Consider the following 26553-nt stretch of genomic DNA (forward strand, 5'->3'; position numbering starts at 1 on the left):
CGGGTACCTACAGTTAAGGTTTTACATATTCTTAAGTATTGTAAGGCTGATTTAATAATATTTTAGCACCCCAATGGGCTATGCCCATTATAAACCAATCACCTGTTATCTTGACGTCAGTGCAAGTTAGGTCAATCAATGCAAAAGTTTGATTTGTTGATGATGGTTGCAGCTCATCTACATTTATAGCCACATTTTATTACTTAACTTTTTTTTTTTAAGTACATTTTCTTTTTTTTTGTGTGGCATTTTTATCTTTTTTATGAGTGGATGCATCTTTAAAAATGATACAGGTCCTGTATGCCTCATATACGTTTTAACTGGTTCATTTAGATTGTAACTTAGATTGTAACTAGAGATTAGTGAAATTGGGGGCAATTTCTGTGCAAACTGAATTTTGCAGCATAGTAGTTTGTTTCCCACATGTTCAGGGTTCTATTGCGACCATGTTTGAATTCCACTTTCACCATTCCACTCTGTTTCTGTACATTTATTATCTATGTACCCAGTGGAATGACCACTAGCATTTCATTTTGCTTTGTGGTGTGGTAGGGGTAGGATTGGGGAACATGCTAAAAATTTTTGCCAAATGTGTAATAAGTCCAGTATATTGCAGAACGGTATTTATTTATTTTCTAATTGCAACCTTCCATATCAAAGCTGAAAGTGCCGGTCAAAGTATCCACCTTGGTCCCTTTGTAACATTTGCAACATGTTTTTTTTTAATAGACAAAAACCTTTTATTTCATTAAACTGTACACTGACATTTTTCTTTCAGACTTGGGACAGTATTGAATTGCTGGCGCTAATTTACCTGATGGCAAAATCTGTCTTTCTAGCCTGTTTTTTTTTTTACTGTGTGGTAAATTACCCGTTTTCGGCCGATAACCCATGTGATTCAGGATAAGTTCCCGGACCCATGTGTTATCACTGAAAAACAGGTGTCTGATGGTTACCTATCAGGGATTCTGCTTCATGTGCCTGAAGAATGCAAAGCCTAATCCCCGATAAATGCTAGTGGTTAGTGTTAATTGGCTAGACTCCAAGGGATCCATTAGCTGCGGTAATTTACCGCAGCTAATAGGATACCCCGCCCCTAGGCCTTGTACACATGGGCATAAATGGAAGCGTTTAACTGAACTTACAGACTGATAAACGCACTTTGTTTAGTTTGAAAAAAAATAATGTAAGTAAAAGGTTTTCTCTCTCTCTCTCTCTCTCTCTCTCTCTCTCTGTCTCTCTCACACACACACACACCCGGACTACCCATCTAGCACTTCTGGGCTGGTGGGCCTTTCCGGTCACACACAGAGCTGGGAAGCTCTCGACTCTTTGATTGTCCCCTCCCGCCACCTGAATATATTGTCTATATCATTTATATATACAATGTATATTGTCTACAAATGTAGTTCTATGAGAGTGCTCAGCACCCAGTCATTAAGTACATAATGCTGTAGGGGAGAACATGCTTCTAATGCCCATGTGTACAAGCCCTTAAACAACTATAGGAAATTTGTTCCGCTTAAAGGAAAGGTATTGTCACTTTCTATATAAAAAAAAGTTTTTACTTGGATATGAAGTATGAGTTATATCTACAGAGAGAAGATGACTACATTTCTGTATGCATCTACACATTTGAAATAAACAAAGAAAATTAATGTAGTTTTGAGGTAGCACTATAAAATACATGTTGTGCATGGCTCAGATTGTGTGTCGGCAGACTCTAAATGCCCTGTTTTTTTTAATGTTCTTTTTCTTTCCAGTCACAAAACCAGTGACTCTAAACAGACTTACAGATTTTCAGACACAGTGCTATGTGTGTTGGGGGGGTGGGTAGGGGATAAACCCTTCTAGAATGTCTCCATCAACTCCACACAGTAAAGGCCTCTGCTTACTGAATTAATGGGCAGCATTCTTATGATTATTGGTTCAGAACACCAAAATGGCTTCCTTAGGCAGCCATTTTGTGAGCTGAACCAATAACCATGAGAAAGCAGCCAGTGACATGACTGAAGTGCCTAATTTCTCGGTAATGTTGCTATTTCCTAGTGAGCAGATTGGCTGAATACTCAGTAGCTGCCTCATCTGTGTGGAGTATCTGGTGTACTTTAAGAAACCTGTGTTTTTTGTTATCCAAAGTTGTTTTCTGTTAGTCCATTTCTATCAGCCTTATGCAAATATTATGCAACAATGCTGAAACTTGGATATAACGGGTCTCTAGGAGGGAAAGTTTTATATATAACTTAGGAGTTAAGATTTTCTTCTGAATGATAATGTAGATAGATGCGATGGAGTGAATGAAACTAAAGGAAAAAAAACAAAACAAAAACAAAAAAATGACAGTGTTTTTTTTATGTGAAATATGATTTTATAATCAGCCATGTTATTTTTTTTCTAGTTTGTAAATTGATTTATACTTGCCCCAGTATTTGAGTATAGCCCATCATAAAACATGCTAGCATAAAGACAAGTTAACAAACTGGAGTTTTAAAAATTCTTACTAAGTTTTATTATTTTTTATTAGTAGAGTATATGAAATGTTGATAGCAAACTTTATGGGATTATTATAGTTTCCTTTGTAAGTGGAGTTTAACCTGTTTTGTGCTATGTTTTTGAAGTGTTACACAGTATATATTTTGGTTTTCTGAATTAATTTATTTTCCGTAAGTATACACATGATTTGAAACATGCATTTGCAATGTAGTTCATATGTTTCTTTGACTTTGATGTCTAGATCATGTGATGTCTTAAAGCAAATGCACGATTGACACATTAACACAGACAATTGGAATTGCATTCTACTATGTCAGTGTGGGTGGGCACATGCTGCCCTCACTTATGCTTATGTGATACTGGTGGGATTTATAAGTCCTATCAAGGTAAGATTCTGGAATCAGCAAAATCAGGCTAGTGAGATGGTGCTTTGTTGTGATAATTCATTTAGCGGATGCATCTTTGGCCTTCACGATTTGGTGTTTCTATAAGAATGATATGTAACACCTCCAGGAGGGACAAAAGCCCAGTGAGGTCTACAAAAAAAATCATGTTGGACACATTTCTGACAGAGGAGAGGAACATGGAAATCTTACTAACACAGCCCACTTTAAAAATCTGATGACAGAGCAAGGACAAGGGAAAGCAGAGCGTGTCCTCTTTTCTTCCCCTGAGGACAGTTATGTGCTTTTCACCACTAGTGGTCATTTCAGTTGTCAAAAATAGGATGGAGATGAGATGCAAATTAAGTGTCCATGTGCATTGGCCTTTGGATTCATTGATCGGTCCAAAAAAGCCTTGAACTATATAACCTGTTTGTGTTAGCCATACTGTGATCATTTCAGATTTATTAATAAAATAATACTTCTACCCATTTATTAGATCCCACCAGAAATATCTGAGTCCAAAGCATATTTAGCTACATCTAGTATAAAACCAATTTACCTTTAAAGGCAATGGCAATATAAATCACTGCCTGAAACTCAAATATTTTTGCCCTCGCCTAAAAACTTTTTCTGGGCAGTACTATAAAGACTTGTAGCAAGCAGATAAAGAATAAGATACACTTACGTAGAGAACTTATTTCTGACCCTAATTAGGCCAATACATCTGAAATTCCCCAATTTCCTGGGGTTGGGGAGTCGGGGGTGATCCTACATGTTGGTTTTCCCCCAATATGTAGATTTCGACCACAAAATTATCGGGATCAGGGATTTTTAATGTGCAGAGTTTCCCGGGCTTCCCGATGGATCACTAATCATCGTTGGCTACCGATTTCTATTTTTGATCAGCGAATCAGATTGGGGAATCGCAGCGTTGTTGTATGGCCCGCGTAAACTAGGAGAAGACAAATCAGTATTGCTTAAAAATAACAACCTAAAGAAAACCTAAAACAATATTCTGTAAACACTAAAAACAGAAGCCCATAAAGTACTGCTAGAAAAGTGGGAAAGGGGGGGGGGGGACCTATTTATACAATTTTAGAATCGATTTATCACTTTCAAGGCATTGTTGCTACAATTTGTGCTCATCTTCAATTTCATGAATAAGCTGTTCTATTTAGCACAGATTGTGGTGACTATGTGGATCATTTTAACTATTATCTTTATTTTAGTGTAAATATACAAAATATATAAATATACAACTGCATTACTGTTGGTCATGAATGTGACGGAATTCATATCACATACACTCTCTTTTAAAGAATTTCTGTTTCATTATAATTAGTTTGAGATTTTCTAGTACCTGTAACTAATGAATTTGAAGGACTGAAGCTAGGTAAATTTTTAATACACATATCGTACTTAAATTAGATATATTTTTGCCATGTCCATACCGAAGCATGATGTAGATTACAGTTTCTATCTATATTGCATCATAAACAGTTTAAGAATAAGATCATCTGTGGATGTAAATGCCTACAATGATAGATTCATTGTTACATAGTTATATTAAGTTGTTGTTGCGACAACAAGTACAACATGTCTACCTTTTGTATACATTATTTGTGATCATTTTCACATAGCAATTTACGTGGTATATCAGTATGAGGTTAATAACAGTACAGTTCGCTACTGTTAAATAAATACACAATTTACCTTTCCCTAAGACTCTTGTTCCATTAGAAAATGTACATTGTGACTTTGTGTTTATCCTATAAACTGTAGGCTGAGACATCCTATAAATTACCACATTGTAACCAAATTAGAGATCCCACCGTATACTGTAGAGTCTTGTTTGTTGAGGCCATCTGGGACATGCAGTTCTACAACAACCATGGGATTCCTACTTCTGCGGTAGTCTTTGGCCAAATCAAAAACACCAGGCTCATTGGGTAATTTATCTTGGTGGATTTGTCTGTTTTCAAATATGTCCTTATATGTCACATGGTTGGTGAAAGCAGCTATTGAATCTTATTTGTAATTCGGTAATTGTGCTGTCATTGGCCTGAAACCTAAAGGTGATGTTATTAACTGGCATCATTGGTATTTAGTGAATAGTCACAACAATATAGCCATGAGCAGATCGGTGAAATACTATACCATCGGACAGAACCCATATAATCAATACTAGATAATGCTGACCAGTCTTTACCAGTGCGCTTAGACAGTAGCATACATAAGAGTTTGTACTACCCTTGGTCATTGTGAATGTGTATTATATTAATTGTCCATCCCACTAAACAATACCTCACCCCTCCAAAGAGCAAATTTTATTAATTGTGAGGTTCCACTGGAACCTGGTTCGATCTACAATACGGACTTCTTACAAATTCTGCAATGTATGAACCCACAAGGTTTCAACAGAACCTTGCAGCTAATTGAATCCCGCTCCCAAGCTGTCCATGAATAAATTGGTGGCTGACAACTAAAAAACATAGATGGGTACACATTAACATTAAGCCATTGCTCTGCCACCAGGTACATAATACTGCCTACGCATCCTTAGGCCTTCTGTTTAAATAAATAAAGGCTTCTATACAATATTTGTAAGTAAAGCAAAAATCTTAGCATTTTAGAATTACTGTATAACATGGAGCGGATTCTATTATTCGTGAGTCTCCATAGTAGCCTTCTGCATTATTACCACCTATTATGGTGATGCAAAAATGAGCAAAGTCAGCATAATCTGGAAACATAACTCGATGATATTACCGGACCTCTTGGCTAATTGACTAGGCCTCCACAAACTCTAGTGATCAATACTATAAATGTTTATGTGCTGACTGAGCTTAAAATGTATAATATATTCTAATGCCTTAATTGCCCTTATTTATAACTTTGAATATTACTTCTCAGTTGCTTGAGTTATTTGTTAAAAAAGGATTGGGAGAGAATAGGGAACATCACTAGAACAAAGTGTATCCCTATATGTTACTCCACTCTGTCATTCCTTAGACATAGGACTAGCCTTAATACACTCACCCATGTCTAGTAATATACAGTAATACATTGAGGTGTTAAACTATTCAAAAATAAGCAGAAATACTAATGGCTAATACTGTAAAGGAAAACTCTGAGCAAATCAATGGCGGTGACTTATCACACACTACATATAATCAAATGGATGATGGCCGCCATGGCAGTGTACTCTCCAGCATGGTGGTTACCGCCTCTCACATCTATAGGAGGACAATGTGATACAGTGCAAACTCTCATATATTATAAACTTTGGGCATTTAGGGAGGAAAAATAATCAAGAGGTTTATGTCAGATTTGTGCTTCTATGACTTTGAAGTTCATCAGCTACACCAAAGGATTCTGATGTGTTGCTGTTGCTAAGGGAAAATGAAGTCTCTATATTGCTCAAGTTTTTGAAGAGCGATAGGTTGGAATGTTCCGTCATCCTTGGAAGTGGTGTTTTTTTTAATTCCTAGGAAACCTATCGCTCTCTTTATTTCAACTTACAAGTCCTCACCAAGAGTAAAACTGTTTGTTGTAGGGCCGATGGCTGGCAAGACAGGCTGTAATATAGCTGATAAGAGTAACCCATCTAAGGAACTACTGGGTATGTAAATACATTACCAGGGTGGGTACAATGCAGGGATTCCTCCACAGAGCCCACTTAGACCAATTAAGGTAAAAAAAGTTGCAGCATTGTCACCAATTACCAGTAATCCTTTTTTATAGCCACCGTTATATGGTCAGATATATGCATGTTTTATCAGGCTTCATAAAAGGATCCAGATGGATCTGTGGCTTTACTTCAACTTTATTAGCTTTTTTATGCTACGAATCCCATCATTGCCATTGGATGTGTGCTCCTGTGACTTCTAGAGAGGTCTAGATGTCATTTCTAATTTGTGATAATGTTACGATTTCTCATTGAGACCTGTTTGCGGTGTGCTTAATAGGTACAAAAGAAGTCAGGTCTAAACATTGTCTAAGTCATTGTGTGGTTCTGGTTATTCCACAGTATTTGAAGAAAAGAGAATAAGGTGACTTTTCACAGGCCTTAAATCCATTTCATGTCATTGGCTCACAAGCTTACATATTCATTTTGAAAACTAGTTCTGCCTACAAACAATACAAAGAAGGAAAGTAAATTGCTGGGATATTTTAATACTAATTTATATAAGCAAAGTCTGTACATTTAATGTGGAATGACCTCAATGCTGCATTTCATGTTAATAACTTCTCTCTCCCTAGCCCTAGACAACATATGCTGCAGTATAAAATATACATGAATGAATTATCTTATTATTTAGCTTTATAATTCACTTTAGGGTCTAGAGCACGATTAGACAACCTGCCGCTGTCCAGCTGCTGGGGAGCTAGATGTCCAGAGGTGCTAGGAATTAGTGTCACACTGGCTGGAGAACACTGGTTATCTAGCTGTGGTCTAGCAGTACTCTCAGAAGCCTTGACATTAGAGATTACAGAATAAAGAAATAGCAAGGGGGATTTCTTCAGAATGGCTGGTGCATTGATAAGTATATATGCATCCTGGCCAATATTTCACACAGTTAATGTCCAGTATCCTATAAGGAAGTCATTTGGATGCAGAATTCCAAACTGTTCAGTCATAACAATGGGCAGCGGGAAAAACCTATCAAAGCTTGGAGAGGGCTACAGTACCAACCTATCAGAATCTGGGTGGGATGTACTAAGCATCGCTTCCACAATGTACATCCCAGCACTTACCGCAAGTCTACTAATCCCTTATGTACTAACATATGCAATTAGTAACACAAAGGACAGCTCTCCCGGTAACGGCTGTCATTTGCGATGTCGGGACTTCTGGGTTACAACCCCAGGGGTTCCTCTGCGCATGTGCAGATGAACGTAGGGGATGCTGGGAGGGGTCTATTGGATCCCTCTCAGGGGTAATGTGGCAAGAAGCACATCGGCTTCTATAGGGTAATGGCAGCAAAATCTGGCATTACCCATCACAATTAAGCCCCAGGATGCAGGGTTTAGTACATATGGAAAATGCAGCCAAAGTCTGCAAGATGGGAGTTTTCAAGGTTTTGGCTACATTTTCACTTTATTACATCATGCCCTCTAACTGTTGTTTTGTAGGCTGTGTTTGAAAAATGACAGGAGCTGATTGGTTAGTACTTTTATCTATTTCCACGTTATCTCTCTCCAAGATTTGATCAATCTCCCCCACAAAGCCCAGCAACTGCTTGAGTACAGGGAAAATATTTAATCCCTGCAAACTTTGTAACTTTGTCACTCTTGCTGCTGCTAAACTACTCATCTATTCATTCCTCTTACCAAGTATTCTGAAGACTAGCTCAAAATATTGGCTGATAATGTAAAACCATTCTGGGAGTTAAGATAGTGCAGGGATTCATGTCTGTTTATAGTTCATTTGAAGAGACCATTATATGCTATGAACGTTGTATTGTTATAAACTGTGTACTGCTTCATACTGTCCGTGGTCGGAGGCTGCGGGACGGGATAGGGTCTGTCTGTCTGTCTTTTTTTTTTTCTCTCCCTGAACATGAAATGCTGCTTCAACAGTGTTGAAGATACAAATATGCTGCAGTTAAACTGATTCAGTTAGTGTACGAATGTGTGAGACACACCTCTTTTGCACTTATGTACATAGTCCAAGAATGGAAAAAAATAAATAAAAATGTAAAAAGAAAAAAAAAACCTAGGAACATATTTTGAATATAAAAGTCCGTAAAAAAAAAAATACAGGAAAAGTTTGTAAAAGAGAGAGGTATAAATAAGGCTTTGAAGAGAAGGCATTTTGCTATATAAAAATGAAAAAAAAAAATCCAAAATGCATAATGTTGCTTTGCTGTTGCAAAAGCTTTGTAGGTTGCCATAGCTTAATATGCAGCACTGGTAAACTCCAATTTGCAGCATAGGGCATGCAGAGAACTTGGTATCCTTATTCTGGGGAAGGGTCATCTATAGGTCACAAGTTGGCAGAACACGTGTTCTAGAGCACTGTGGTTATTCAGCAATCAAAAATTACTTAAATGCTCCTCACATTGTCAATGAAATATATTGTCCCTGTCACATTTCAACTATTAAAGCTAAACCGTTTGGTTCCGTCTCATCATTGGAGCATTTAATGCCTTCAGAGAACCATTTTTTTCTGGTTGGAAAGTCAAGTAATCATAATATACATGTGTGTCTCTGCCACTCTAGCAACAAGTAACAAAAACTGTGCTCCCAGTATGTTCATCCTACCCCTTACTACAAGATAACAACTAAGAATATCAACGAAAAAAATAGTCTTAAAAAATTGTGAGGTATTATGCAGTACCTATGTGCTTTCAATCAATTTGCCAAAAATAAAATTGAATGTATAGTATTGCTACTCCTATAAGTGGGAATATGAGGATTTCATACCTGCTCCTTAGTTGGTGGATTCCAGCTCCACTGCGAAGGTGCCCCAGATTATGGCCAAAATTGTGCTGTGTACTGTACATAAGAATGTAGCTCTCTTCTCCATAATAAGGATATCTTTTCACTGTATGCTTTAATTCCTGATATTGTAGAGTAGACCTGTGAAGACCGTTAGCAAGCCTTTAATTAATGCTGCTGTCTTATCCATAAAAAAATGGAATTTGCCTGTGAGCTGTAAATCTACAAGTTATTTTCAAACATTTTCATTTTTTTTTTTAACCTATTCTTTTATTTAAGCATTAATTTTGTCTGCCGGTAGCCCCATTAGCTGGAGAAGTACATTTTGCCTAATATTACAAGCTTGAAGATTGATTCAGTGTGACCAGCCAATCACACAGCAGAGTTTGGGGTATATTTACTAAGCTCCCGATTTTGACCGAGATGCCGTTTTTTCATCAAAGTGTCATCTCGGTCAATCTCGGTCATTTACTAAACACTAATCACGGCAGTGATGAGGGCATTCGTAATTTTTTTCTAGTTCAGGTAAAAAATTACGAATGAATACACCATCGGTCAAATTACGCCTGTTTAAGTATGAATCTCGGTCATTTACTAAGAAGTGCAAAGCAAAAAAACCCAAAACACTGCCGTGAAAAATTACAATTCGTAAAAAAGTCCTAAAAAAAAACAGACCTGCTTTTTTTATTCGTGATTTGAGATGCATGCAGGGATCCATGAGATCCGTGCATGTATATCAGTGGGAAGGGGTTGGAAAGTGCTTTTTTTTTCCAAAAAAAATTGCGTGGGGTCCCCCCTCCTAAGCATAACCAGCCTCGGGCTCTTTGAGCCGATCCTGGTTGCAGAAATATGGGGAAAAAAATGACAGGGGTTCCCCCATATTTAAGCAACCAGCATCGGGCTCTGCGCCTGGTCCTGGTCCCAAAAATACGGGGGACAAAAAGAGTAGGGGTCCCCCGTATTTTTAAAACCAGCACCGGGCTCCACTAGCTGGACAGATAATGCCACAGCCGGGGGTCACTTTTATATAGCGCCCTGCGGCCGTGGCATCAAAAATCCAACTAGTCACCCCTGGCCGGGGTACCCTGGGGGAGTGGGGACCCCTTCAATCAAGGGGTCCCCCCCCCCCAGCCACCCAAGGGCCAGGGGTGAAGCCCGAGGCTGTCCCCCCCCATCCAATGGGCTGCGGATGGGAGGGCTGATAGCCTTTGTTGTAAAATAAAAGATATTGTTTTTAGTAGCAGTACTACAAGTCCCAGCAAGCCTCCCCCGCATGCTTGTACTTGGAGAACCACAAGTACCAGCATGCGGCGGAAAAACGGGCCCGCTGGTACCTGTAGTACTACCACTAAAAAAATACCCAAAAAAACACAAGACACACACACCGTGAAAGTATAATTTTATTACATACACACATACATACATACTTACCTTAAGTTCCCACGCAGGTCGGTCCTCTTGTCCAGTAGAATCCAAGGGGTACCTGTTGAAAAAATTATACTCACGAGATCCAGTGGTCCAGGCTCCTCGGCAAATCCAGGGTTAATCCACGTACTTGAATAAAATAAAAAAACGCTGTCACGACCACGAACTGAAAGGTGACCCATGTTTGCACATGGGTCACCTTGCCCCGAATGCCAGAAACCCACTTTGCCTTCTGGCTAAGTGGGTTTCTTCAGCCAATCAGGGAGTGCCACGTTGTAGCACTCTCCTGATCAGCTGTGTGCTCCTGTCTTCACTGACAGGCAGCACGCGGCAGTGTTACAATGTAGCGCCTATGCGCTACATTGTAACCAATGATGGGAACTTTCTGCTCAGCGGTGACGTCACTTTAGGTCAACCGCAGGGCAGAAAGTTCCCATCATTGGTTACAATGTAGCGCATAGGCGCTACATTGTAACACTGCCGCGTGCTGCCTGTCAGTGAAGACAGGAGCACACAGCTGATCAGGAGAGTGCTACAACGTGGCACTCCCTGATTGGCTGAAGAAACCCACTTAGCCAGAAGGCAAAGAGGGTTTCTGGCATTCGGGGCAAGGTGACCCATGTGCAAACATGGGTCACCTTTCAGTTCGTGGTCGTGACAGCGTTTTTTTATTTTATTCAAGTACGTGGATTAACCCTGGATTTGCCGAGGAGCCTGGACCACTGGATCTCGTGAGTATAATTTTTTCAACAGGTACCCCTTGGATTCTACTGGACAAGAGGACCGACCTGCGTGGGAACTTAAGGTAAGTATGTATGAATGTGTGTATGTAATAAAATTATACTTTCACGGTGTGTGTGTCTTGTGTTTTTTTGGGTATTTTTTTAGTAATAGTACTACAGGTACCAGCGGGCCAGTTTTTCCGCCGCATGCTGGTACTTGTGGTTCTCCAAGTACCAGCATGCGGGGGAGGCTTGCTGGGACTTGTAGTACTGCTACTAAAAACAATATCTTTTATTTTACAACAAAGGCTATCAGCCCTCCCATCCGCAGCCCATTGGATGGGGGGGGACAGCCTCGGGCTTCACCCCTGGCCCTTGGGTGGCTGGGGGGGGACCCCTTGATTGAGGGGGTCCCCACTCCCCCAGGGTACCCCGGCCAGGGGTGACTAGTTGGATTTTTGATGCCACGGCCGCAGGGCACTATATAAAAGTGACCCCCGGCTGTGGCATTATCTGTCCAGCTAGTGGAGCCCGGTGCTGGTTTTAAAAATACGGGGGACCCCTACTCTTTTTGTCCCCCGTATTTTTGGGACCAGGACCAGGCGCAGAGCCCGATGCTGGTTGCTTAAATATGGGGGAACCCCTGTCATTTTTTTCCACATATTTCTGCAACCAGGATTGGCTCAAAGAGCCCGAGGCTGGTTATGCTTAGGAGGGGGGACCCCACGCATTTTTTTTTTAAAAATTACATTGTTTACTTTAAAAAAAAAACAAAAAAAACCCCAGCACGGATCACACAAATCCGGCCGAGATTGATTGTAAAAAAAAACGGCAGTGTTTTGCTAATCACTGCCGTTAAATTAGGTAAAAAAACACGAATGACATCGACATCGGAAGCAAAGAAAAACACGAATACGACAGCTTAGTAAATTAGTCGTAATCCATTCAAAAAGTTGCAGTTTTACACTGCCGATGTCATTCGTGATTGAACTTTGACCTATTTTCGAAAATTACGAATCTTAGTAAATATACCCCTTTGAGTCTGTTTCCATTATTTGCTCATTTGAGGGATTTACCCAAAGAGTTGTACTTTTGATATTTTTTGTTGGCAGAAACTAAATAAAGCATTCCTATTTCCTACACATAGTGGGCACAGCCATTTTGTAGGCATTCTATATTCACAATGCTATATGTGGCTGCGAATATTAGTATATCAGTTAATCCCCCAAAACTGTCCCTACTATGTGCATTGAGCGGGCAAACTTAACTTTGAGCTGGCCTCAGCTGAACAATTTGCCCATCATTCCAAACCACACAAAAATGGCTGGCAGCTTTCTTTAAATGAGCACTACAAAATCTATGCAAATTGATTTTTGATTATTTTTTTAAATTGCATTTGTTGTTCAGTCTGGAATGTATATTTAATTTTTTTTTCTTTGACCATACATGGGGTTATGGTCTAGCACTTATTTTATTTTTTATTTTTTTCTTAAGATTTACATAAAACAAGCATTTCCTTTATATTAACTTGATAGATATATATATATGCAGTTGTGACCAATTGCATTTATTCCCGCACCACATGACAATCGTTTTGCACTATTATAAATGTATGCATTTAGAAGCAGCCCCCTTTTCAGTTACTAGCGGTCTTCACTACGTCTCTCTCCATGTTCAAATAATGTCTAATTCTGCTTCAGAAGTAGCGGAAACCACACGTATGTGAAAATACAGCTTCAATTGATTTTATTCTTTAGTTTAATTTTTCTTTATTTCAATTTGTTTTTGTCACACAGAACAATATCAAATAACCTGACAGACGTTTTGTACACGCAAAACAGCTCTAACATAACGATAGGGGCCAGCACATTTTGTTGCCATGGCTCTTTGTATTCTAGCAGATGAGGGGATGACTAACAATAATTATAGGGAAAATTCTATAATGCTTCAATATATACACAAGGTTTTGATACAGGTAAATCATGTGATTTCAACTATAAAATGAGCAACTGTAAAAACATAATGATTAGTAGTGTTATATTGTTTCATATCTGCTGTGTCAGAGGGCGGTATCTCAAGGCTATAAATTATTTGACTGCTCACAAGCCCATCAAGTTCACAAATTCCTTTAGGTCAGACGTGCAAATATTTGCAGGTCATATAAATAGCAACGTTTATATATGTATATGTTGTATTGCATTCTAAATATGACTAGCTTTGGACGTATCAACAATAAGATCAGTATGCTAACAGCATGTGATATAATTAGATTAGTAGACAAATAAAGTAAAAAAAAAAAAAAATTGGTACTAGGTGGGTTTGTCCGCAGTTTTTTCTAGATCACCCAAAGGCCTTACAGTATATAAGGAGAAAATTGGTTAACAAAGTACTCTACCTGCTTTTCTCCTTCTATTGAGCAAGCCCTGGCTCTTTTCAGTGACATGGATAATGTGTGTGCCCTGGCGCACTCACCATGTAACAGAACAGGCTACTTTGACTTACAGCCTTGGATTTCAAAATATATAAATAAAACAAACTCTGACAATTCAGATCAGTTTCTAAGCTCTAGAATGTAATAAAGAAAATCATTCCCTCAACTGTTACCAACAGGATGTATGTTTTCAATTTCTTTCTTTATAGCCAAATTATATTGCTGTAGTGCTTGTATGTGCTTTAGAAATGTGCATAATGCTACTCATTTTAGTATGTTACTTCTATATTGTTGTTTATTTTTTGATCTTTTAATAAAGTATATAAAATTCTTGGTTAAATTGGCTCCGAGATTTTTTTTTTTAAATTCAGAATACATTTTCAAACAATGTTGTTGCTTTATAACACAAGCGTACAGGGCCCTGGTTAGGCCCAATCAGCAAACACAGCTCCTTTGTTCGAGATCTACATAGTGCTGTTTGAACCAAGGGTAATTTGGGGTAAAATGCTATTTTTTTTTAGATTAAAAAAAAAAGTGTTTGCATGATTATTCCCACCTTGAAATTAGACACATATTGTCGATATGATCAATGTCTCTTTTGGCATCAGAAAATTAGGTATAGGGTAGAATGATTATTTACTGATCCATACATTTGAAATAAGAGTTAAATAATAGTGGTCTACGCTTCGCAGGTAGGGAATTACAGTTAAAAAAACTAAACAAAATGGAAAGTCACAGATAAAAGTTCAGAGTATTTCCATTGTCTAGGAACTATTGCTTCTAAACTGCACCAGGGTGATGCAAGATAAGAAGCCCCCTATGCAGGGCCGGATTAAGGGCCACATGGGCCTGGAGCTGAAAATATTCAAGGGCCTATTATTAGAAATGGAAGAGGTGTGATCAGTGCTGTGTGGGTGTGGCTAGAGACATGTGGGCGTGTACCCCCAACATTATCAGCTCCAATGTCTCTCTAAATATGTAAAAATATAAAATATTGTATAATTTTGTGAAAAAAAATAGAAATGCAATCTTAAAAGTTATGAATTATTGCTGACATTGTGGCCAGCTAGTGGTTAGTGATCATCATGCTGCCATGTTGATGGGCCTATTTTTATGTGGAGGCCTGGAGCTGGAGCTCCATCCGCCCCATTGCTAATCTGGCCCTGCCTCTATGTCTGAGTGATGGTTGCTTTCTCTTACATATATTCTAAGTGGTAACATTCCATTATCGCATACATCATATTTCAACACTTCAATATATACAGAAAAGAAAGGTAGTTTTATTAACAGGTAAAAGAACAAAAATTAACAGCAAAAAGAAGTTGTTGGAAATGTAATAAAAGTCACATGTTGTGTGCAATGAAACGTGGCGACAGCTACACTGGATCAATGGCACACAATTATGCCAAATGTGTTTAAACGCAACGGAATATGCTGCGCTATATAAGAAACGTAATAATAAATGTGCAAAAAAATATAACTTAACTACCTCACATGGGGCGAGATGTACTAATGCACATCACCGCCCAGCGCCACGATGCTGATCACAAATGTACATACATATGCAATCAGCATTGCGGAGGACAGATCTTCCAATAAGAGCTGTCCTCCGCGATGCGCAGCGGCTACCTAACTTCCGGGATTCGGGCCCGATAGTCAGTCTGCGCATGTGCAGGGGGAGTCTGCGCATTGGGCCCTGGTAGTCAGTCTGTGCATGCTGGGAGGGATCCGATCGGATCCCTCACACAGCACTGCGGAGAGAAGCCCATAGGCTTCTTTGGGGTATCGCCACAAAAGCTGGCAAACCCCGCCGCGGCGCTGACCTGCCAGCAGGGGCTTAGTACATTAGGAAAATGTGGTAAACGGGAGTTTACAGCTTTTTCCTTTTACTACATCCCACCCATGGTCATTTTTAGTTTTTGACAAAAGCCTGGAAATACTAATCTTCCATAGACAGGAATGAATGTGCTGGTCAAAGGAACAGGTAAGTTCTACTGGCTATATAAAGGTGTCTCTACCAAAGGCTGTTGTGCTATTCAAAATAAATCAAATCTTTCTTCTCCAGACCATAGGGGACACTGGAGTCCTCTCACGATTGGAAAATAGGTGGTGTCAGATAGGAGCTGGCACTTTAAATTTTCTAAGTATGACAGGCTCCTCCCCCAGACACCAGTCTTAGATTGTGCCCGAGGGAGTCGGTACCCTGGGCTTAGTCTCTCATGAGAGACTTTTCTTTATCTTTTATTTTTTCCAACACTGAGCACAGGCAGACAGTGTTGCCAGCTGTTTGCCTGCGACGCGGGAGCTCTGGGAGGGGGCTTGGCGGCTCTGCCTGCAGCGCACCCAAAGCCTTCGGCCACTGGGACCACTGTCCCGGGGACCCACTGCAGCTGCTTGCAGCTAGCATTACGGGTCTGTGGCCGAAACGCCGCACACCCGAAGGAGACTTCAGCAATAAGAGGGCATCCGCCCACCGCTGTATCTCCTTTACAACAAATTCAAAATGGAATCCATTCAGTCGGTCATTGCTGGCCTGGAACCACAGGAATTCCTGGTGTCGCTGGACATAAAAGACACATACTTACATGTCCCCATCTGGCTGCCGCATCAGACTTTTCTGCGGTTCGCAGTGCAGGAAGACCAATACTAATTCAGGGCCTTTTCATTCGGTCCATCTTCTGCACCCAGAGACTTCACCAAAATCATGGCGGTCATGGCGGGAGAACTTCGGGTGCAGGGGATTACGGTCATCCCCTACTTAGACAACCTTCTCCTAAAAGCGCCTTCACCAAAGCAGCTTTTCCGCAATGTTTATCAGGCCTATGAGTTCTTACTGCATCACGGTAGGATTATAAACTTCAAAAAGTCACAATTAACCCCGTCACAACGCCTCTTGTTCCTGGGCCTGATCTTGGACACTACTCAATAGAAGGTGTATCTACCTCAGGACAAGATACACTCCATTCAACAGCTGGCAAGACAAGTACTTGGCCCTTGCAAGGTGTCAGTTCACCTGTGTATCCGCCTCCTGGGGAAGATGGTAGTCTCCTTAGAGGCCCTGCACTTTGGCCGTTTCCATTCCTGGACTTTCCAGCTAGACCTGTTGTCCCAGTGGACGGGCTCTCACCTACACATGCATCGACTGGTGTGCCTGTCATCTGAGACAAGACTGTCTCCCCACTGGTGGCTACAGTCCAGCCATCTTCAGCAGGGCCGTCGATTCGGAATCCTGGACTGGACCCTGCTAACAATGGATGCCAGCCTCAGGGGCTGAGGAGCAGTGGTCCTAGACCGCCAGTATCAGGGGCGATGGACAAACCAGGAAGCACAACTCTCAATCAATGTCCTAGAACTTTGAGCAGTTGCAAACACTTTAAGTCAAGCGGATTCTCTTCTCAGAGGAAAGGCGATCTGCGTTCAATCAGGCAACGCCACAGCGGTGGCATACATAAATCGCCAGGGAGGAGCAAGAAGCCAAATGGCCATGAGAGAGATCCGCCACATTCTTCTTTGGGTGGAAAAATATGCGATAGGACTGTCTGCTGTCTTCATCCCCAGTGTCGACAACTGAGAAGCAGATTATCTTAGTCGCCAAGACCTACATCCAGGGGAGAGGCCTGCCCGAAATCGATTTGATGGCATCCAGGCTTAACAAGAAACTTCCGAGATATTGTTCCAGGTCAAGAGATCCAGATTCTGAATGATGTATCTGTTTCCACCCTTACCACTTCTGCCAAGGGTCCTCGAACGCATAAAGCGAGAGGACGTCTCAGTGATTCTCATTGCTCTGGACTGGCCTCTCAGAGCATGGTATTCGGGTATGCGAATGCTTCTAGCAGACGAGTCATAGCGACTTCCATTTCGAGAAGATCTCCTCCAGCAAGGACCATTCATCTTCCAAAACTTAAAACAGCTTTGTTTAACGGCGTTACTGGTGAAACGACACTGTTAAGGAGACGAGGCATCAAGCGTGTAGTCGTTCCAACCATGCTGCGAGCCAGGTAACTTCTGCACATTGCCATCGCATCTGGAAGTCCTATGTCTCCTGGTGTGAAACACGTCTTTTACCTACTACACTGTTCAGCTTGTCCTGTCTCTTGCGCTTCCCACAAGCAGGTCTGTTGGCGGGACTTCGGCTGGGTTTCCTTAAGGTCCAGATTTCGGCCTTGTCGGTTTTTTCCATCGCCGGTTTGCTCTTAACAAGACGGTCTTGTTACTTACATTGGCATCAGCGCGACGGGTTTCGGATCTCAGCACCCTGTCTTGCAAGTCGAAATACTTGATATTTCACGAGGACAGAGTGGAACTGCGAACTTGTCCGGACTTTTTACCAAAAGTTGTTTCCGCGATCCACATCAACCAGCCCATTGTGGTTCCAGCGTTGTCAGGTGATTCTGGTTCCCTGGATGTGGTGCGCCCCTTGCGCGCCTATGTGGACTGAACGGCTTCTCTCCGCAAGACTGATGTACTTTTTGTGTTGTATGACGCATCAAAACGGGGTTGGCCTGCTTCCGAACAGTCCTTAGCCCATTGGATCCAACTGACTGTCAGGCGTATCTGTCTGCTTCGCAGCGGCCTCCTGAGTCAATTTCTGCTCATTCTACATACTCGGTGGGCCATTCCTATGCGGCTGCCCGTGGGGTCTCCCTTGCTCAATTGTGCCGGGTGGCCACTTGGTCTGCCTTGCACACTTTCATTCGGTTTTACAGGGTCAACATTTTTGCGCTTCTGCATCTCGCTTTGGTCGCGTGGTGTTACACGGGTCTCAGTGCTCTCCCACCCACGGGAGTAACTTTGGGACATCCCAATCATGAGAGGACTCCAGTGTCCCCTATGGTTTGGAGGAGAAAACAGGAATTTGGTACTTACCGATAATTCCCTTTCTCCAAGGCCATAGGGGACACTGGACGCCCGCCCAGCGCTGCTTTCCTGTTACAGTATGTCTGTGTCTGGGTGGCTGGACTAGGGAGTTCCCCTCTTCGGAACCTTTTCTGTCTTCTCATGCTTCCTTCCTCTTGGGAGATTGCCTAGTCTCCGACTCCTCTGGGGCACCTTTCTAAGACTGGTGTCTGGGGGGAAATAGAGGGGGAGGAGCCTGTCATACTCAGAAAATTTAAAGTGTCGGCTCCTATCTGACACCACCTATTTTCCAATCGTGAGAGTACTCCAGTGTCCCCTATGGCCTCGAAGAAAGGGAATTATCGGTAAGTACCAAATTCCTGTTTTCTTGAATAAACACATCTCAGTCTCTTAACCAAGCAGTGTTAATTGCAACACTATCTGTAGTTTTACGACAGTCTCTATGGCGGTAGCCTTTAGTGGTAAACTGGAAGATATTTCACACACATATCATAGGTATGATGCCTATACCAGGCTGCATCCAGAAGCCTTTAGTCCCACTGTCGCTTGCATAAAAATTTTTGTAGTTCTTGGTCCCCAAGGATCCATGCAGGTCCTACCACTATGCTCAAACTGTCCGTAGGCATTTATGCTTGCTTTTCCATTCGTTCCTGGGCGGTGCAATGCTTGGAGAGCTACTCTTTACAGAATGCAACAATTTACTGAAGGACGCTCTGGCAATGTTGGCTTTCATTTGCAATATCAGCGTTATTGAAAGGGATCCAATGATAGCTGTCTTTGGCTTGGTTCTCGTATGAGCCAGAGGTCACTCTACTTATAGGCTCAACACTTCATGGAGAATAAAAGAGACATCTGCAGGTTATGGAAGAAAAAATCCCAAACTAAATAAACCATTAGATGGGGATGGAAGCGCGGGTTTAAAGGGATGGTATGGTAGGCCTTGGGTACAACTTTTATTCCATAAAAAAATAAGTTATACTACCATTTCTATCATCAACGTTTTGTACCATTCCTATTCATAGTTATTTTTCACTATATTTATTCCACAGTCAAATTGCATTATATGCACATAAGGGTGCTAGACCACCAACTGCCTCCTGAGCCAAAAGTTGAGAAGTCAAATCATAACAGATCAATATAATATATATCATATTAACTGTGCACTCTCCCCAAAGTTAGTGCAAAGCCCAATTGTATTTAGTTGTACATGAACTATTTTATGTATCTCAATGATAGATTACCTTTAGTGGAAGTGGCACAGAGGCACTTTTCACACTAGTGCTTTTACAGATTCAGAAGTGTCAATGAGCCAAATGTAATAGAGTGAGAGTTTCAGAAAGTGAGAGATTTGGTAAGGTTTTTAATTTCTTTTTAAAGTGGAAATCATTTACACTGCAAAACCAGGTTGATCTTGCTGTGTAAATGATTGCCACTTTAAAAAAACTGCAAAACCTTACCAAATCTTTCACTTTTTGAAACTCTCGCTCTGTTACATTTGGCCCCATATCTCCTATATATTAGCCCAAGTCTGTGACTTTGTGCCTGGCCGTAACGCTGGGTGGAGTCACAGCCCTGGCCGGAGTCACGTGCTTCTGACCAGTGTCCAGGAGGACAGGCTCACAATCCAGCATTAGAGGCAACCAACACTGGACGGACGCCCCACCATGCACGGTACCACACACCCCTCACGCACCAAACCCTCCTTGCCTAACAGCCTGCCAACTTACACCCACTGCCCCGCACCCCCACAGACCGCTACCGCAACACCCCGTCCACACCCCCCACCCACAGCCGCACACATCATACGCTGGGCGGCAGCAGCCCGCACCCCCCCCCCCCCTTGCCACACACTGCCTCCTCAACCCCCCTCCACATCTCCCCCTTCCTGCCGCACATAACACCCGCTGCCCGGGAGCCACCCACACCAAACACGCTGCCTCCACAAACCCCTCCACACCTTCCCCCTGCTGCCGCATCTAACACCCACTGGCCGGGAGCCACCCGCACCCCGCACGCTGCCTCCGCGACCCCCCTCCACAGCTACCCCCTCCTGCCGCATCTAACACCCGCTGGCCGGGAGCCGCCCGCATGCTGCCTCCACAAAACCCCTCCACACCTTCCCCCTGCTGCCGCATCTAACACCCGCTGGCCGGGACCCGCCCGCACCCCGCACGCTGCCTCCGCGACCCCCCTCCACAGCTATCGCCTCCTGCCGCATCTAACACCCACTGTCCGGGAGCCGCCCGCACCCCGCACGCTGCCTCCGCGACCCCCCTCCACAGCTACCCCCTCCTGCCGCATCTAACACCCGCTGGCCGGGACCCGCCCGCACCCCGCACGCTGCCTCCGCGACCCCCCTCCACAGCTACCCTCTCCTGCCGCACATAATCCCCGCTGCCCGGGAGCCACCCGCACCAAACACGCTGCCTCCACAAAACCCCTCCACACCTTCCCCCTGCTGCCGTATCTAACACCCGCTGGCCGGGACCTGCCCGCACCCCGCAAGCTGCCTCCGCGACCCCCCTCCACAGCTACTCCCTCCTGCCGCATCTAACACCCGCTGGCCGGGACCCGCCCGCACCCCGCATGCTGCCTCCACGACCCCTCTCCACAGCTACCCCCTCCTGCCGCATCTAACACCAGCTGGCCGAGACCCACCCGCACCCCGCACGCTGCCTCCGCGACCCCCCTCCACAGCTTACCCCTCTTGCCGCATCTAACACCCGCTGGCCGGGAGCCACCCGCACCCCGCACGCTGCCTCCGCGACCCCCCTCCACAGCTTACCCCTCCTGCCACATCTAACACCCGCTGGCCGAGAGACGCCCGCATGCTGCCTCCACAAACCCCTCCACACCTTCCCCCTGCTGCCGCATTTAACACCCGCTGGCCGGGAGCCGCCCGCACCACGCACGCTGCCTCCGCGACCCCCCTCCACACCTTCCCCCTCCTGCCACATCTAACACCCGCTGGCCGAGAGACGCCCGCACCCCGCACGCTGCCTCCGCACCTTCCACCTGCTGCCGCATCTAACACCCGCTGGCCGAAAGACTCCCGCACCCTGCACGCTGCCTTCACAAACCCCTCCACAGCTTTCCCCTCCTGCCGCATCTAACACCCGCTGGCCGGGACCCGCCCGCACCCCGCACGCTGCCTCCACAAACCCCTCCACACCTTCCCCCTGCTGCCGCTTCTAACACCCACTGGCCGGGACCCGCCCGCACCCCGCCTCTGCGACCCCCCTCCACAGCTTACCTCTCCTGCCGCATTTAACACCCGCTGGCTGGGAGCCACCTGCACCCCACGCGCTGCCTTCGCTACCCCCCTCCACAGCTTCCCCATCCGGCCACACAGAAGATCCGCTACCTAGGAGCCACACGCACCCCGCACGCTGCCTCCGCGACCCCCCTCCACAGCTCCCCCCTCCTGCCGCATCTAACACCCGCTGGCCGGGAGCCTCACGCACCCCACACGCTGCCTCCGCTACCCCCCTCCAAAGCTTCCCCCTCCTCCCGCACATAACACCTGCAGAAACGGACCCACCCGCACCACCGCACGCTGCCTCCGCTACCCCCCGCCGCAGCTCACACCTCCTGCCGCACATAACACCCGCTACCCGAGAGCCACCCGCACCGCCACACTCTGCCTCCGCTACCCCACTCCACAGCTTCCCCCTCCACCCGCACACAAAAACTGCTACCCCCCAAAGGCCGCCGCACCGCCACACGCTGCCTCCCCAACCCCCTCCACAGCTCCCACCTCCCACCGCACATAAGACCCGCGGCCTGGGAGCCTGCCCCACCACCACACGCTGCCTCCACTACCCCCTCCACAGCTCACACCTTCTGGTACACATAACACCCGCAGACCGGGACCCACCTGCACTGCCACACGCTGCCTCCGCTACCCCCTCCACAGCTCACACCTCCTGGCACACATAACACCCGCAGACCGGGACCCACCCGCACTGCCACACGCTGCCTCCGCTACCCCCCTCCACAGCTTACACCTCCTGCCGCACATAACACCCGCAGACCGGGACCCACCCGCACTGCCACATGCTCCCTCCGCTACCCCCCTCCACAGCTCACACCTCCAGCCGCACATAACACCCACAGACCGGGACCCACCCGCACTGCCACACGCTGCCTCCGCTACCCCCCTCCACAGCTCACACCTCCTGCCGCACATAACACCCGCAGACCGGGACCCACCCGCACTGCCATGCGCTGCCTCCGCTACCCCCCTCCACAGCTCACACCTCCTGCCGCACATAACACTTGCAGACCGGGACCCACCCGCACTGCCACACGCTGCCTCCGCTACCCCCGTCCACAGCTCACACCTCCTGCTGCACATAACACCCGCAGACCGGGACCCACCCGCACTGCCATACGCTGCCTCCGCTACCCCCCTCCACAGCTCACACCTCCTGCCGCACATAACACCGTCACTTTACAAAAAAATTTGTTTTCAATCAAGTCTTTCAAATGTACAACATACCTTCACATACTTTGCCTAACCAAAGCTTTTTAGTGCACATCTCATTTCCACCTACATTCTCTACATCGTACCCTGCATACACTATTCACCCACTCACAACGCCCTACACACCATTCACCATCACATTGCCTTTTGCCAAGCAAAATTTCACCAACACCAAAAGCCACATTCCACCACAATACATTATACAACTACTATTCTACCCCTTCACCTTTATGTCGAGGTTACAGGGGCGAAGCCCCTTACGACGGTGTGAAGAGCGCCCGTAGGGTGCAATGAATCACCTAGTCTTAATATGTTATAGTAGATTGACTTACAGTGTAGAACTTGTAGTAAGGATGTGAAAGTCTCTCAGTGAGGTATAATGCATTTTGGTTGGACAGCGTTTATAGGGACTAATTTAGATCTGATTGCAGCAGCAAATTTGTTAGCTAATGGGCAAAACCATGTGCACTGCAGGGGGGCAGATATAACATGTGCAGAGAGTTAGATTTGGGTGGGTTACATTGTTTCTGTGCAGGGTAAATACTGGCTGCTTTATTTTAACACTGCAATTTAGATTTCAGTTTGAACACACCCCACCCAAATCTAACTCTCTCTGCACATGTTATATCTGCCCCCCTGCAGTGCACATGGGCCCTCATTCCGAGTCGTTCGCTCGGTATATTTCATCGCATCGCAGTGAAATTCCGCTTAGTACGCATGCGCAATATTCGCACTGCGACTGCGCCAAGTAATTTAACAATGAAGATAGTATTTTTACTCACGGCTTTTTCTTCGCTCCGGCGATCGTAATGTGATTGACAGGAAATGGGTGTTACTGGGCGGAAACACGGCGTTTCAGGGGCGTGTGGTTAAAAACGCTACCGTTTCCGGAAAAAACGCAGGAGTGGCCGGAGAAACGGAGGAGTGTCTGGGCGAACGCTGGGTGTGTTTATGACGTCAAACCAGGAACGACAAGCACTGAACTGATCGCAGATGCCGAGTAAGTCTGAAGCTACTCTGAAACTGCTAAGTAGTTTGTAATCGCAATATTGCGAATACATCGGTCGCAATTTTAAGAAGCTAAGATTCACTCCCAGTAGGCGGCGGCTTAGCGTGTGTAACTCTGCTAAAATCGCCTTGCGAGCGATCAACTCGGAATGAGGGCCATGGTTTTGCCCAACTGCTAACAAATTTGCTGCTACGATCAGATCTGAATTAGGCCCCTAGAGTGCACGTATGACACTGTAAGCACATTAACTATTCCGACTATCAAAGTGTTTGGAAAAATCATCTCCAAATGATTCCTATAATTTAGATTGAATAACCACCACGGTTAAAGCACAGCATCTAGTGTACCCACGTGAAAACCCCTATGATGAAAAAGAATGTATTTAAATTGAATGCATTTATATAGCACAGCATTTATATAATGGACGCAATATGGATAAGGGGAGAGAATTTCCAGTCTTCTTGTGACAGGCAGGTGTCAGTACAAATACACAAGGTGACAGGTAATCCCTACTGCATAGCGCCTATGCGTTGTATAATGACTTCCCTATCCAACACACGACTTAGTAGTTCTTAGGGATGTGCTGAATCAGCTTTCCATCAATATTTAAAGGTAATCCTCCTGAAGGGAATGTTGTTAATGACATTAACCACTTAACCCTTGACATTTTTAGTGAGGGTGAACTACAAATGCTGGGGAGACAAGTGAAGGATGATGCAGACATGACTTCTATGGACTGCCAGTGGAATCAATTACAATCCAGTTCTGAAGGTTAGGATAACTGGATGGAATACAGTTCCTGGAAAAATATATATTTGCCATAACAACACATACAGTAATTATATTTTTTCAAGTTGGAGATACTTTATGACATACATACATACATAACAGACGAAGCATGTTATAGTTCAAGGTTAGGTACTGTACCTTCATAAGATGCAGATAATTGTTGTGTCCCAAATGTACAGGAACAGACAGTGCAAAGGATAAGTGAGTTTACAACCAATATAAGGACTACTGAGTGTGCAAAAAAATTAGAGCTGTGCGGCGAGCACTTTTCGTGTTTTGTGTTTTGGTTTTGGTTCTAATTCCACTTTTGTGTTTTGGTTTTGCCAAAACCACCCTTTCGGGTTTTGGTTTTGGATCTGGATGATTTTTGAAAAAAACATAAAAACAGCAAAAATCACAGAATTTGGGGGTAATTTTGCTCCTACGGTATTATTAACCTCAATAACATTCATTTCCACTCATTTCCAGTCTATTCTGAACACCTCACAATATTGTTTTTAGGCCTAAAAGTTGCACCAAGGTGGCTGTATGACCAAGCTAAGCGACACAAGTGTGCGGCACAAACATCTGGCCCATCTAGAAGTGGCACTGCAGTTGCAGACAAGATGGCACTATTCAAAAGCTAGTCCCCAAACAGCACATAATGCAAAGAAGAAAAAAAGGTGCACCGAGGTTGCTGTATGACTAAGCTAAGCGACACAACCACCTGGCCCATCTACTAGTGTCACGCAGTGGCTGAATGTCGAGAGTGGTCTGAAACTGTTCGGTCCACTGACCGCCTCTCCAGCACGCCCCTGTCATTTTAAAAAAAATTCTGCAATTGGTGGACTTATACGGCAGTACCCCAGGACTAATACAGCAGTACCCCTGAACTCAGGCCCGAAACAGCACCTCATGCAAAGATGTTGAAGAGGTGCAATGAGATAGCTGTATGACTAAGCCAAGTGACACAAACAATTCCCACTGGAATTTATACGTCCAAATCACTGGAATTATACGTCCAAATCACTGGAATTAAATGGCAAAATCACTGGAATTATACGTCCAAATCACTGGAAATAAATGGCAGTACCACTGGACATATACGGTAGTGTCAGACAGGATGGCACTTTAAAAAAAATAGTCCCCAAACAGCACATGATGAAAAAAAAAGAGGTGCAAGATACAATTGTCCTTGTGCCCTCCCACCCACCCTTATGTTGTATAAACAGGACATGCACACTTTAGCAAACCAATCATTTCAGTGACAGGGTCTGCCACACGACTGTGGCTGAACTGATTGGTTTGTTTGGCCCCCCACAAATAAAGAAGCAATTAATCCCCCCACCAAAAAAGAAGCAATCAATCTCTCCTTGCACAAACTGGCTCTACAGAAGCAACATGTCGACCTCATCCTCCGATTCTTCACCCCTTTCACTGTGTACATCCTCCTCCTCCTCACAGAGTATTAATTTGTCCCCACTGGAATCCACCATCACACTCTGTACTGTTTGGAGGCAATTGCTGGT

At 44.2% G+C, this 26553-nt stretch overlaps 1 long non-coding RNA gene across 1 annotated transcript in view; it reads right to left on the reverse strand.

Annotated features, from left to right (window-relative positions):
* The window catches only part of LOC134949108 (uncharacterized), a 174817-nt gene that overhangs the window by 4374 nt on the left and 143890 nt on the right, over nucleotides 1-26553 (reverse strand). The window contains exon 3 of the long non-coding RNA XR_010183100.1: nucleotides 9309-9464. This is a non-coding gene — a long non-coding RNA (uncharacterized LOC134949108). The remainder of the gene's footprint in view (nucleotides 1-9308; nucleotides 9465-26553) is intronic.

The sequence above is a fragment of the Pseudophryne corroboree genome, chromosome 8, assembly GCF_028390025.1.
Source record: "Pseudophryne corroboree isolate aPseCor3 chromosome 8, aPseCor3.hap2, whole genome shotgun sequence".
Classification (NCBI taxonomy): Eukaryota; Metazoa; Chordata; class Amphibia; order Anura; family Myobatrachidae; genus Pseudophryne; species Pseudophryne corroboree.